The following is a 13,824-nucleotide window of genomic DNA, read 5'->3' on the forward strand; positions in this document are numbered from 1 at the left end:
GAGCACAACAGAGAGATAAGGGGAGTGGAGATGGCAGTTGAGGTGTAAGGGTATGAGACGTGACGGAAAATTAGGAATAAAGGAGAAGCAAGCTGAAAAGTTGGACACAAATGTCAGGAATAAGAAAGGAAAAGAGCAATTTGTGAGGGAAGAATGTGAACAGTTGTAAGGGGATATTGAGCATTAAGTTAAATCAACAGGGGGGCTTATTGTGTGATTCTGGAAACGTGAGAATGCAGAGGTGAGATTCTCTTGCCTGTAATCATTACAGCACTCGTCTCACACCAACCAGTGAAATTTTAATGGATGTAGTTGATGAATCTCATTGCTTCACAACCTGCAATGTATTATGCATCTTAAGTTTGGTGAAACTCAGCATAGACATTCAAGGTACTGTGCATGATGGACTGTTTTGTCAGGTTGAGGGACAATCAAGAAAGATTTTGTTTTTTTTGTTGTTGTTGTTTGGTTCATTTTTTTGTATGACAGCCCTCTTAGCAGCCTTCCTCTAGGGATGGCTATGTTGATCTATCGGTCTGTACACCTCTTTGGCCCAGACCCCACACAAAAATAATCTCAACAACTGTTCAGTTGTACTGCATGAGTAACGTCTATTCAATGAGTTGCAGAACTTGAATAATGAGTGTGCGTCATGTGCAGAATACAGAGAACATTAACAAGTGAAAGAGCCGTAGATATTCATCTGTTGCTGTGGTGAAAAGCCCATGCACCACCATGACAACATAACAGCTGGTCGGATGGGAGTTGTTGGGTTTCTTTTTGCATGGCTTGGCTCGGATGGCGGGATGAGTACTGGAAGTAAACATGTGAACAGAGAGAAAGTGAAATTTATGTGAAATCACATACACTGCAATGGTTGTAGCATTGGGAAGACGAATGGTGAATGCATTATTAGTGCATTTATAGTATTTTATGGCTCTTTTTTCTTCTGACTTGCAAACAACTGCCCCATGGAGGCATATTAATATGGAATTCCAATGTAATTAACTGCTGTGCCTTTTTTATCCTGCTTTGTATATTGAGTTTGAGTCGACTCGTAATCGCTGCCAGGATTATGTTCACAGGCAACGTTTGTTTGTTTCTTGAACAAAGCCCTGCATCAGAGCCACAGTGAGATGGTCGGGTGGATGTCGGACATACAAAGCTCAGGACTGAGACAGGGGTTCACATCCCGTCTGTTAGGTTTAGGCAACAAAAGCTCTTTGTTGAGTTCAGGAAAAGATTATGGTTTCAGTTTGATGCTGATAAGCACTTTTTGTCTCCTCATTCCCCTACTGTAGACTTTTTCTGTATTAAACCAAACCACAATCTTTCCCTAACCTTCACCAAATGCTGTCAGTGTTTAAACATAATCATAAAAAAGTGAAATAATGTGGTTCTCCCTGCAGGTGGATATTGCATTGCAAGATCTGATATTTTGCTGGAAAACAAATGAAATGCGAACATTTAGTTGTGTATAGAAATTGAATTTCTAGGATTGCGTTCAGGACCATAAGGATTTTGACTTCAAAACAAACCCACAAAGCACACACAGCAGCACTATGAACTCTTACAATATCATAATTACATGCAACAAGACATTGATCCCAGGTGTGAAAATGTAGACAATTAACAGCAGAACGTTTTCACTCGAGAGGCTTTTGTCATTGAGCTCATGAGCCACATAAAATACAGACCCTTGCTGGAATTAATTATAGTGGAGTTGTTGAATTTCTAAAAAGAGCTGCCACTCTTCTTTTGAGCCTTGTTGCACTCCCCGCAAATTTTTCTAATTATCCTTTTACCGGCAAAGTTACAACTTGTTTTATGTGTTTTACACCTTGCATGTGTGTCCAGTTTAAGGAAAACTTTTATCTACATGTTGCTGTTGCTGTTCAAGGATCGTCTCTGTACATTTAGAGCTATGTTTTTCTTTAGATTTGTTTTCTCACGTTATTCTGAAAACATATTCCTGAGCATGACCCACAATAAGTCAAGAGGATCCCATTATTCAAACGCTGTAAAGTCATACCACCTGCTTAAATCAAAACTTTTCAATTTCATGCTGCTTTCATCTGCTTGTATCTGCTTACACTTTAGGTATTCCTGGGGCAAAGTTGTCTCAGCCATTGTTTTGGTCTCCAAAACACCCACACACACATACTCAAGAGCAAAGAAAGTAATAAACCAACATATTTTCCATTTTGTCAACCCTGTTCAATCAATTACGTGCCTTCAAAGCTAGATCTTCACCGAAACCCCACAGGTGAACTTAGTCTCACTCACATCAGGAGTTATCCAAGCTCTCATCCTCTATTCAGCACATGTCAGCTAAGTGCATCCAATACAGACATGTGGATGCACCGTGGAGAAAAAAAAAAGTTCCAACCAACGCCAACGTCCTGGAAGGCCAGATGGTCAGTTGCAAATTCAAGGCAGAGATCCCAGGCCCTCCCTGCTATGTGTGTCGGTTTGTGCTGCCTGGGCAGAAGCTGGAATAGACACCATACATCATGAATGCAAATGAGCCGCTTGATTTGACATTTCCAATAAGCCTGTCTCAATGTACCAGTGGGTTTAGCCAATTAACCATGTCAGTAATCAATGTGTTCTGAGGCTCAGTTAAGTCCTCAGTTTCCCTACCACATAAATCACAGACAGATTGGCTGATCAGTTACCCTTGCGCACCGACTTAATGGTCCACTTCAGGAGAGATAAAATGGAAAATGAAACTTAATGAAGTCAGCTGGAATGTTACCTTCACTCCTATACACGTACAATGCAGTGAGGCTGTGGGGGAAATGGTAATGTATTGGCGCACTTAATGAGTATCACCTTTGTTTCAGTGCTCTTAAGTTTTGTAAATTATCTTAATAGTTGGATTAAAGCTATCAGCCTCACTTTGAAGTGAGCAGCCTCCGCCACTGATGGCAGCCTAACAAAAGGTGTTGGCAACATGATACCAGCCATTTTGCATCAGGCGTTTGGCAGCTACTTGTGCATGCTTTCAGCTAGAAATCCAAATTTCTTTTGAAACATGTTCCAATTAAGGTGAGTATTTTGTTAGATTTTTAATAATGTATCGAATGACTGTGTGATCAGCACCCTTCAGCCTCATCAGGCAGCTGTTTTCAGGTAAAAAGCTCTAAAAACTGACTTCACCACCTGCTTAGCATCAAACAGCAGACAGGCATAGTTACTAACTAGCTGGTGAACACAGTGGAGCATTTAGCTGCTTAAGCTCCAGATATTTCCTTCAGGGGTTAGTAGAGACAACAAAGCTAAAGCAGAGTAAATACTGGACTTACATTAACCAGTTGGCCAGAAAAATGACTCCAAATAAATGATAGTGTTCCCCTGTAACTGCTGAATGTGTAGATAACCAATAGTTTGCTAACACTTTTACCATATTTAAAAGTTTAGTCAATGATGTGTTCACAACTTGTGTCTGCTGCCCCCAAGTGGCCAAAAAAAAATCAGTTATTAGTCAAATAGATTCTTTCTTGCCTCCTTGTTTTTCCCACTTGTGCTAATAATATTCCCACTCGTCCAACAGTATTTCTTCAGCTGCCCCTTCATTAAAAGCTTGTTCTGCTGCGTTTGGTTTAACTCATAAAGGAAAACCCAAAGCAACAGGAGTTACAATTAGCTGTGACTCTTTTTTTGTCAAGTTCAACAATTAATGTCAGCATTTATACGTGTCAGACATACTTTATGTATTTATTCATGAGCCCTTTTTTTTCAAAGTTCTTGTAACACTATTAGTCTCCCTGCAGTTCATCCTGCTTTTGCCACTTCTACATTTCCAATTTATCAAGCAATATAAGCTGTAAAAGAAGCTTTAATCAATCACATTTGTGTAGTTGTCTTTAAAACCACACGTTTCCAGTTTTTGTGCTCTTTTGAAATATTACCTTGAGCCAAAGGAGAGAGATTTTTGAGAGCAGAGACATTCATCAAAAGTCATTAAAATGAAAAGAGTTAGAAGTGGCACACTTTAATAAGATCCAAGTGAATATTAAATTTGTTCTTATTCTTTGCTGATCTCCTGCTGGTCACATTAAGCTCCTTAAGTATAGCACTTTGCCTTCGAGAGAAAAGTGAAGTTCGTCATGTTTTGAAGGTATTGTAGGTCCTTATGTGTCCTGTATACATTGTTTGTTATATCAGTGACAAATTCTAGGAGCTGAACATTTAAGTTATTGAGTGAATATAAGTTGTTCTACCAGTGTATGAATCATGCTTGCAGAAATGTAGCCTGTTTTTTTCTGTTACAAATCATTGCTGTCTGATATTCTGCATAAGACAACATTATTCGCTTTTATGGCACAAAATTTGCAATTTCCGACATCAAAGCAGAGCAGATTGAATTTGGCAGAATGAGACAGCAAAATATCCATCTACATTCAAAATGAAGCAATGTCAGCTCCGCTCACACTTCACGTTCGACATCAAACAAATAGTGCAGGCAGACCTAGAAAAGCACTGTAATTAAGCTTCAAAGTTTTGAAAAGAGAAGCATTCAACTTTCATCAGACTACACGAGGTAGCTTATCTGTGCTACACATAACAGAAAAAAAAAATCAGCCATTGATTGAATTGATCCTTTTCCAACAAGGGCTATTTTCAACTTTTACTGAAAGAAAATACTGCCTGTAAGATTGTCATATATACTATTTGCTTAGAACTTCAGACATAACAACAGTTGTGGCATTAGCAACAATCTCAGGAACAACCTTTCAGTCAGATGCATATATGAAAGGATTCTGTCTGCAGTAAATGGACGTGCAGCTGTTTTCTGTCAGAGAAGACTGTGATCTTGATCATTACACACATATCTCACTTAGTTATGCAATAAACATTACCCAAGGCACGGGGCAGGAAATGTCTTTAAAGCAGGTAGTAAGAAACTGCAACAGAAGGAGCTTGAAGTAAACAACTCACCACAGCAGTAGCTTGAAGGGTCTTAAGTGAGAAAGTTTGTATTATAGGAACTGCCTCACTGACTGGTTTGATGATTGGAGAAGTCAGCTGATAGTGATCGCTTCACGACATGCATGAATTAAATGCTCTGCTTAAACGAATGAGATAGATTGCCTATGACTGCTTGAATCAAGCAGGAATTTTAATGTGATTCCAGTGGCTAGCTTTACAGTAATAGGCCAAGTTGCATTACCTTGTGACTTGACATCCTAATGTATTACTCAGATCAATTCACTCAAATTTGATTTTTCTCAGCTGGAAAATTACGTTCTTCCAAATGTCTATAAAGTAAATTGTGGTACGCAACAGTGGAACAGAGCTGGACTTTACTCACACTTTCCGAAACAAGCAAGTTCAAAATGTCTGATGTGAGAAGTTTATATTTGCAGCAACTGTAATCAGCTTCTTTTTTGGCTACAGCAAGTGATGTCATGCGTGTAAGCAGCAGGCAGGTGTGTCACAGCTGTATTAGGATACTGCAGAACATTTCCTACTGCCGCTGCTTCACAGTGGGGGATGGCTTTTATTTTGAAGCAGTCACAGGAAGCACAGACCACGACTGTTAATCACAAACGCATGTTCAAAGCAGGACAATGGGTCATTTACGTCATTTTGCAGAACAAGTAGGAGTAACTCAAGTGAGCCGATGCAATTACTGTTGACTGACTTCTATATTAAAACAACTTGGCTGCACCAGTTTCTCTTCTGTTGTATTTCTGATCAATTAGCTGGCTAAGAACTGTTTGCTGTGGAATTGAATTACGTTTTCAGTGGCTGTGGCTCAGGAGGTTGAGCAGTCGTCCACTGATCAGAAGATTCATTTAGTTATCACTCTGCACAGCACTGTACAACAAAATGAAAGGTGTCGTCCCTTTATGCTACACACAAAGCAAAAACTATTTTGGTGGAGTTTGGAGGATGAATTAAGGAGTCTGTCAGCCTGAGGACAGATGCTGCTCTGTAGTCTGGTGGTATGGTTGTGAATACTTCTGTATTGTTTGCCAGACAGCACCAAGGTGAACAGGCTGTTGTTGGGGTCAGTATTTTAACTGATAACCAAGGGTGTCACCAAATCAGCCAGGACAGAAATCTTAAGCATTACAACTTTATTGCCACAGAATCGCATTCACTCATACACAAGTATCTCATCTGATTGAGAGTGGCAGAGAGGTCTGTAGAAGCACCGAAAACCTGTATTCCTCGAAGTGATGTCTCATGTCTCTAAGATAGCATCAGATCCTGAATAGAAACCATTTAGTTCTCTGATAACCATCGCCTCTCCTCCACCAACACCGCCACCCATCTTTAATCGATGCCTTCCCTCAGAGGAGCTTTCGGCCGGAAAGGGGATGGTGCTCCGGTTGTCCAACAAATATGCATAATCTCAGCGAGTACTATGCAACACCAGGCACTCAACTCCTAAACACCAACAGTACTGCATGTGTCTGCTGCTCTAAATCCACTGTGCTGAATTGATAATAAACCAAACGCCACAGCCTTAACTCCCTCAGTGGCCTTAATTATGCTGCCTGTGCTTACGACTCTCCCCCAGGGCGCTTACACTGACAAATATGCTTATTATTAATCACTCTCCATTACTAGAGGCTGGAGGATGATGCTTCCATGTTCTCACCACGTAGTAACACAGGCACGTTTTCTTTGCAGTTCACTCCTTTTTGTGTTTTTTTCAGTTTTTTCTCGGGTAATTTTGCACCTGTATTTTGAAATGAGAAACAGACAAACATACAAATTGATCCCGCAATGCAAAGGCTGATGTCTGAAGGGAGCGAATTGTAAACAAAAGATTATATCTGAACACGGTGAAGATGCTGGTTGTTATTCATGACTCGAATCACTGCTTCAAGTGAGCACCCATGTCAGTTTGATCCAAGAGGTAGATGCTGTAAGACTGACTGGCACAGCTGCAAAGGTCTCGTAGCATTAAAGTTTGTTTGGCTCTTTGGAGTACGAGTTGACTAGTAACAGCTTGTGTGCATGTGTGTGAGTGCGTGCGTATGTGTGTGTGTGTGTGTTCTCTCATTGTGTGATCCTTTTGAGAACCAGTTTGAGTTTTAGTCCACAGCAGACATAAACGTGCCTTGTGTTTACATTCTAAGCTAGGCTACTTCCTGAGAGAGACATAATGGAAGTACATTCATGTTTATTTTAATTATGGCTCAGTACAAATACTGTCACACAGTAAGAAAAAATAAATCATGTGTAGAACTCAAATTTGATGCATTAATAATCATTTCACAATGGCATTGAAAGCCCTCTGATTCGGGATCGAATCCTGAGGTGCGTTGAGATTCCCACCCCGAGGTTTTGAATGACAACACATGCACAGGGTGCCGAGAGGCTAAGGGGTTTGGGGTTTAAAGGAGCATTAGGTACTTTATGACATCAATCAACCTCTATCAGCAACAACTTTGACAGCACTCGGGCAGTGGCGTTCAGTTAAAGTCACATGAGATTATATCACTGCCAGGATGGAGTGTTCTCATCTCCGCAGGGTAGGAATGAAGATTTGGAACAAAAATGCAAAAGACATTTAGTGAAGATAATTTCTCTCGACAGAGTCTCTGTGTGCAACAATGATTTTGTCCTCGCTGCTTAAAGAACAGGACGAGAGCCTCACATACTTAATTCAGTTGTGACAGCAGGGGCGGAACTTAGAGACCTGACTAAAGGTTTCATCGGGAAGCAGACTGATGTTTTCAAGGTAACATTTACCATGTTCCTAATTTAGCATGTTACCATGGCAGTGTTTACTGATTAGCACTAAACACAAAGTTCAGATGAGGCTGACTGGAATGTCATTAGTTTTGCAGGTTATTCGGGAATAAAACAAACTATTGGGCATATTGAAATGATGATGATGATGATAATGATGATGATGGCGATAAATGAAAAATCACCAAAGATATTGCAGTCCGTCCCAAATAACAGGATATCCTTAGAACCACACTCAGAAACTTGAACCTCATGGTGGCGCTAGATGAAAAATCGTTGGATTCATCAATCTCTCTAGTAGTTGTGGAGATATTTGAATATGGACCAAAGTGGCAGACAGACAGACAGACAGTAATATGTCATTGTCAGCGGCATATTTATAAATCTGAAATTGCTGCCTTTATTCCTTCAGATATCGGCGTCTTTTTTTCATTATCACATCATTTTATTTCCCGGTGTTGGTGAAGCACTTTGTAAAATCCCCCCAGTTTCAACAGGAGTGCTATAATCTAAACCATTATCACCAAATCATCATCATTGCCCATTTGCCGTTTTATGATGATCACTTTCCGATGATTTACAGGCAAGTGTGTGATGACTTAACAGCACCGTGTGCTGTAAATACCCACAGTAATCATCAGAGGCTCACTGCCCTGGTGTTCCAGGAGGGTCTTTTCCACTCTTTTCATTGTATGAAAGGGGCATCCTGGAAAGGCTCAGTAGTTCACAAACGAGGTTGGAGCGAGGTTCACCACTTTGTGAACACATGATTGGATAAAGTATATTAGTACAGCGTCCCAACTTTCTTGGAATCTGGGTTGTATGAATGCACAGATAATTTCACAATGACTGATATCTGTCATATTTCATAGACTAGAGTTAGACTTTGTGCAGTTGAAGTCTTGAGCCTACACCGAGCTGAATGTGTCTGTCTAAACAGAAATCACAAGGAAATATCAGAAGGGTCAGCTCTTGCCAAAAGCAGTGGTCAGGAAAAAACTTCAAGTTTCATCAGTAGATGCCTGAAAAACAGATGTTGCACTCATACAAACAAGGAAATTGAACCTAACTTGAAAAGAGCCTCCCTGAAAGTTTTTGGTGTTGTCCCACTGTTTGCCTGTCTCTGTTATTGTTACTGATGTGAAACAGAGGCAACTTACTCCACCATGTGCTGCATAAGTCTTAACTATTCCTCCTCAGGTACTTTCTGGACCACCTGAGGCTCATATCACTGGCAGGCTGAAATAGTCTTAAAGCCCAGGGCCAAGTGCCAAATTCAAGCCAGCACAATGTCGCCCACCTGCTGACACATATATAGGGGCAAACTACATATGCACAGCCTGTTCTGTTAAGCCTTAAGACAGACCACAGGACAAAGACTCGCTCCCCTCGCAACACATGATTAGTGACAGACAGCGTGATACCTGGAACAGTGATTTGATACTGTCAGTCATTTTGCTGGGGCTAACAGGTGGCAGATCTCAGCACTGACAGTAAACGACTCTCCCAAATGAAGAAGACACTAGAAGACATGCAGACACAGTAGGAGAAAGCAGTTACATTGATATCAAGTGGCAGCAGTTACGACCATCTTCTGGAGGTTTATGTGTGCAGATAACAAGAACTAACAATATCTGTATATGTGCCAAAACATCCACAGTAAGATGGTGCGAGGTGAAAGTACTTGTTTTTGTAAAGATGAAGAGTACAAAAACAGCCAAATCTCATCTATTTCTTCAGAAGTCCTGCCAAGTAGAGCTAAAACTAATGATTATTTTCATTTTTGATTAATCTTCAGATTCCAAGGTGAGGTATTTCTTGTTTTGTCTGTTTCAAAGATAATCAATTTCTTATTGAAGAAGTGATGAAAACTAGCAAATATCAGGAACCAGTGAATTTTAGTCAAATCTAGTAATCATGTTTTAAAATTGCTGCATGTGTTGACATGATTTAAAGTTCAAAAAACACATTATCTCATTACTCGTCCATTGCTGCAGTGCCTCTGTTCACCCTGTGTTTGAAACAGTGCCTGTCTCTTTAATACCCCCTTCTAAAAAGTCCAGTCTCCTCTGATTGGTCAGCACCCACAGTTTTTCCTCCCACTGTATGTTTGTGACATCACAGACTTTACAGTCCTGATGGCTCTTTAAAGGCACAGTTTCTGAATACGGGCTGTGTGTAATTCTTGGTGGATTAAGAGTTTTTATGCTTTGATAGTATTTATGTAGCACCTAGACTTGCTTTAAAATGGAAAGACATACGGAAATCTCGATTTCTAGAATATGGCAAGAGTAAGACTGAATGAGTGAAGTTCTCTGTATGTGCCAATTTGTATGTGGGTGCGAAGGCTTGTCAAGTTCAGTCTCAATGTCACACAACAAAGACTGCTTTATCTTCACTCGGAAATGGTGACATTATGAGTGCATCGACTATTGGTATGTAATGGTTGCAATTAACTTATCAGCATATCGTCCTTTGCTTGCAGAGGAGCAGAGCGTGACACATCATGTTTTTCTCTCATTGTTAAAGTGGTGGCTGTGTGCAGCGCTGAGCACAACTCGTGTCAGCCAACCAGGCCATAGAAATGATGGGTCTTCTGGAATACAGGGTGATCCTGAGTCACTGCATGATGGTTGCCAATCATGTCTTGCTTTTATAATAAATAACCATTGTTTATACTGCCTGAAATGAAAACTGTCACTATCGGATGTTATCAGCAGTTTTATTTATATAGGCCAATATAACAAATCAAAAATTTGCTTCAAGGGTCTTCACAATCTGTAAGGTATGATGTCCTCTATCTTAAGACCCTTGATTCTAATCAGGGAAAACTCTTTGAAAAGCCTTGAAGAGGGAAAACATGAAAGAAATGTCAGACCTATTCCATTTAAATTGATTGTTCTGTCTGAACCAAAAAAAGCAAATTGGAAATACTCATCACATTGGAGGAGCTCGAACTACTTAATGTTTGATGTTTTCGCTGGAAAAATGACTGAAATGATCAGTCCATCATCAGAATAGGGGCAGATTAATTTGCAGCTGATAACTTCAACTGTACATGTTTGTAAAATAACAAGAAGAACGTCAGTATGGACAGTGATGCTCATATGAGTGACATGAACAAAAATTTGTCTTAGTGTGCTCAAAAATTGTGAAAGAAAACAGACAAAAAAAAGACAAAAACAGTAAAAACCACTCACTGTGTGATACATTACACAAACAGATGGGTATGATCCAACACATACAATAATCATAAAAGATTGGGTAAAATGAAATCCAAGATTAGCAACATCATCCAACTAGATAAAGAGCTTCAAGTGCTTTAAAAACATCTGCCCCATTGCGCAAATGATTTGACCTGCTGAGTGGCCTGCAGTGCTGCGTCTGGAGGATTAAGGAGGTGGACAGCTTCAGGACATGTGCTATTCTGGAACCTGGATGTTCTTGGTCTTTGTGCTTCTTTTATGAGAACATGATGATTAAATTTGACAAGATACAAACTTGTTAGCGATGAAAATGCCTGTGTAGGTTCCAACCCTCAGTTCCGATGGCAGTGAACAGAGAAGTGGCTACACAGTGGCAATCAGTTAAGGCCAAACACCATACACCTGTGAGAGCCGGTTAGCTTTTGTCATAGTAGAATGTTTCGAATCACATCAATCAGCTTCAATTATAAGAACAGGAACTGTCACGAACATCTTTGTTAACCAAGAAGAAGACTGCCCATAGCATTCTCTTCGTGAGACAGCAGTTCAAAGGACTGAGCCAGCAGGACACCCACAGCACAGGTTGGCACTTTCTTGAGTAGAGGTTTAATTGGCTAAAAACTGAAGCTTGTAGCATTTTACACTATCCTTGCAAGAAGTAGTCATTGGCAAGCATCGAACTCTGGACCCCGATTAGTGGACACTGCAAACCACTGAGCCGTTCCCAGGAAAGCACAAGTTGACATTTTGTGGAGGAGAAACTAATTGGCCCAAATCTAAAGCTTGTTGCTCTAAGAGTTTTACAGTATGAGAAGCAGGGGGAGAAGCTAAGCATGATGACATACATTATGTTTACACGGTGTTAGAATTAAGGAGGAAACTGTATGTTGAGGAAACTGAGGAAGGAGGCAGCGTGCAGTTTATAATGGCTCTACCTGTCAATGAAGGTTTAGTTCTCAAGAACAGTATCTCCTGTGGGTTAGATTTTTGAGAGGAGGCTTGTGGCAACATTTTAAAGTACTTTGTGTGCTTGAAGCATTAAAACTGGGAGCAGTTTTAGAAATGTTTTTCTGATCTAAAAGAACCGCTGCTCTGTGGGAGCTGATCACATGGCACAGTGATCAAGCCTAATGTACCTCTGAGTTTAATCATTCCTCTCATAGACTGCCATTGTAAAATCCAGATTTTCACAACTACATCTCCTCAGTGAGCTGAATAGTTGAATGTCTGCAGAGCAAAACGTCCACGACTAATTATGAAAACAAAATGGCCGAACAGAAGAACAAGAGCGTGAGTCCTGGCCTTTGCCCGACACTCACACAAATAAGAGGGACATATTTACGGAACGGTAGCAGCGCTGCCTTAACAAAGTGATTAAGTGTTAACCTTCTGTTGGGTCTGATGTTGTGGCAAGGCCATAATACCTGCCAGCTGTGGCTGTCACTCCAAGACTCATTACAGGAGGGGGGAGGGGCCACACATTCCAATACGATGATTGATGGGCACTTTTACTGATGAGACTCTTTAACAGCGGAGCCCTGTGTGTTGCTCAGACTCCCAGCATGCCCCCAGTCCTTGAGACCCGTCTGTTGGGTTGCAATAAAGCAGAAGCAATGAGAGGAGCTCACACATGAATCTTGAGATAGGGCTTTTTAACTGATTGCCTCCATTGCGATAGAGAAGAAGAAGAGCTGCGACATGGAAATTTCCATAGCGTGTTGTCTTTTAAGGTTATAAATCAGGGGGCGTTTTTGGTGTTTTTCAGTTTCGTGGGCCTATATGCACGCTGCGCTGGTGATGTGAAACCACTGTACAGTCTGTTTCAGCTGTTAATTATTTAAATGTGTTGCATGGCCTTTATAAGGCACCGCTGCATCAGATCTCAGTTTGAGATCTCCATTTGCCTCCATGATCTGTGACTGGTGTCTTCACACGTACACTGAGGCACATTGTCGAAAAGCATATGAGTGCAGGGAAATTATCATTCACCCCGAGCCAACATTAAGATGACAAAAAGTGAAATGTGGGTCAGCATGACCAGATGTTATCCTGTTAAGGTAGACTCGGGAACAGAGGACTCTGTCAATCACGTGGGACCCGTGGGACTACAGCAGTGATCTGCAGTAGCTCAGTTGCACGACTCCTTTGTGATTCATTGTTTTAAAGCCTCAGATGAAAGGTCAGACAGGGAGCAGAAACTCCAAACGGCATGGCCTTGAGATCAAAAGGAAATTAAGCCCTCAGTCAACACAGTATAAAGTCATGAATGTGACACTGGCCACTGCTAAACAAGCAATTTCTTGTAAACTCCCCTGTAACTAGTGCTTCAGTGTGTGTCGAATCTGAGCCGTTTGTCAAAGCGGGACTTCTGAATATGATCGCAAAGGATTTGTGAAAGTCATTCCTCAAGGATCTAAAACCTGGGCACCTATTTGTCATCTTCAGAGCTGTCAGTCATGCTTACAACAGTGTTAGTGATAAATGAAATCTACAGTCAGATGCTGAAGTGTTGTGCAAAGTCTTAAATAAATACTAGGAATACACACAGGATGGGATGACAGTGAAGCATCAACGTTTTCCTCTCCTCATTAGCATGTCAGAGGAGTGATTCATAACGGCATGTAGCCCTGCAAGGTTGTAGAGAAGCTTTGAGTGCTAATCAATCTGACAATTATTTCATTATTTATGTCTGTTTTAATTGCATGATATGACTTTTTGTTCAATATTGTTGAATGTTTGTTTATTATTAAAACATTTTATATTACAAATGTAAAAATTGAATTATATGTTTACTTCTCTTCATGTCATCTGAGTAACATTGTTTGTGGCACCGACTTCCACAGCTTTATCCTCGATTCACTGTTTGTGGTAAACAAACACTGAGTCTCCCTGAAACAATCCA

General features: G+C 40.6%; 1 protein-coding gene across 1 annotated transcript in view; it reads right to left on the minus strand.

The window, feature by feature from the left end:
• gfra4b (GDNF family receptor alpha 4b) overlaps positions 1-13,824 on the minus strand; it is a 41,668-nt gene that overhangs the window by 10,390 nt on the left and 17,454 nt on the right. The gene's annotated exons all lie outside the window — the stretch shown is intronic.

The sequence above is a fragment of the Chaetodon auriga genome, chromosome 9 (genome assembly GCF_051107435.1).
Source record: "Chaetodon auriga isolate fChaAug3 chromosome 9, fChaAug3.hap1, whole genome shotgun sequence".
Classification (NCBI taxonomy): domain Eukaryota; kingdom Metazoa; phylum Chordata; class Actinopteri; order Chaetodontiformes; family Chaetodontidae; genus Chaetodon; species Chaetodon auriga.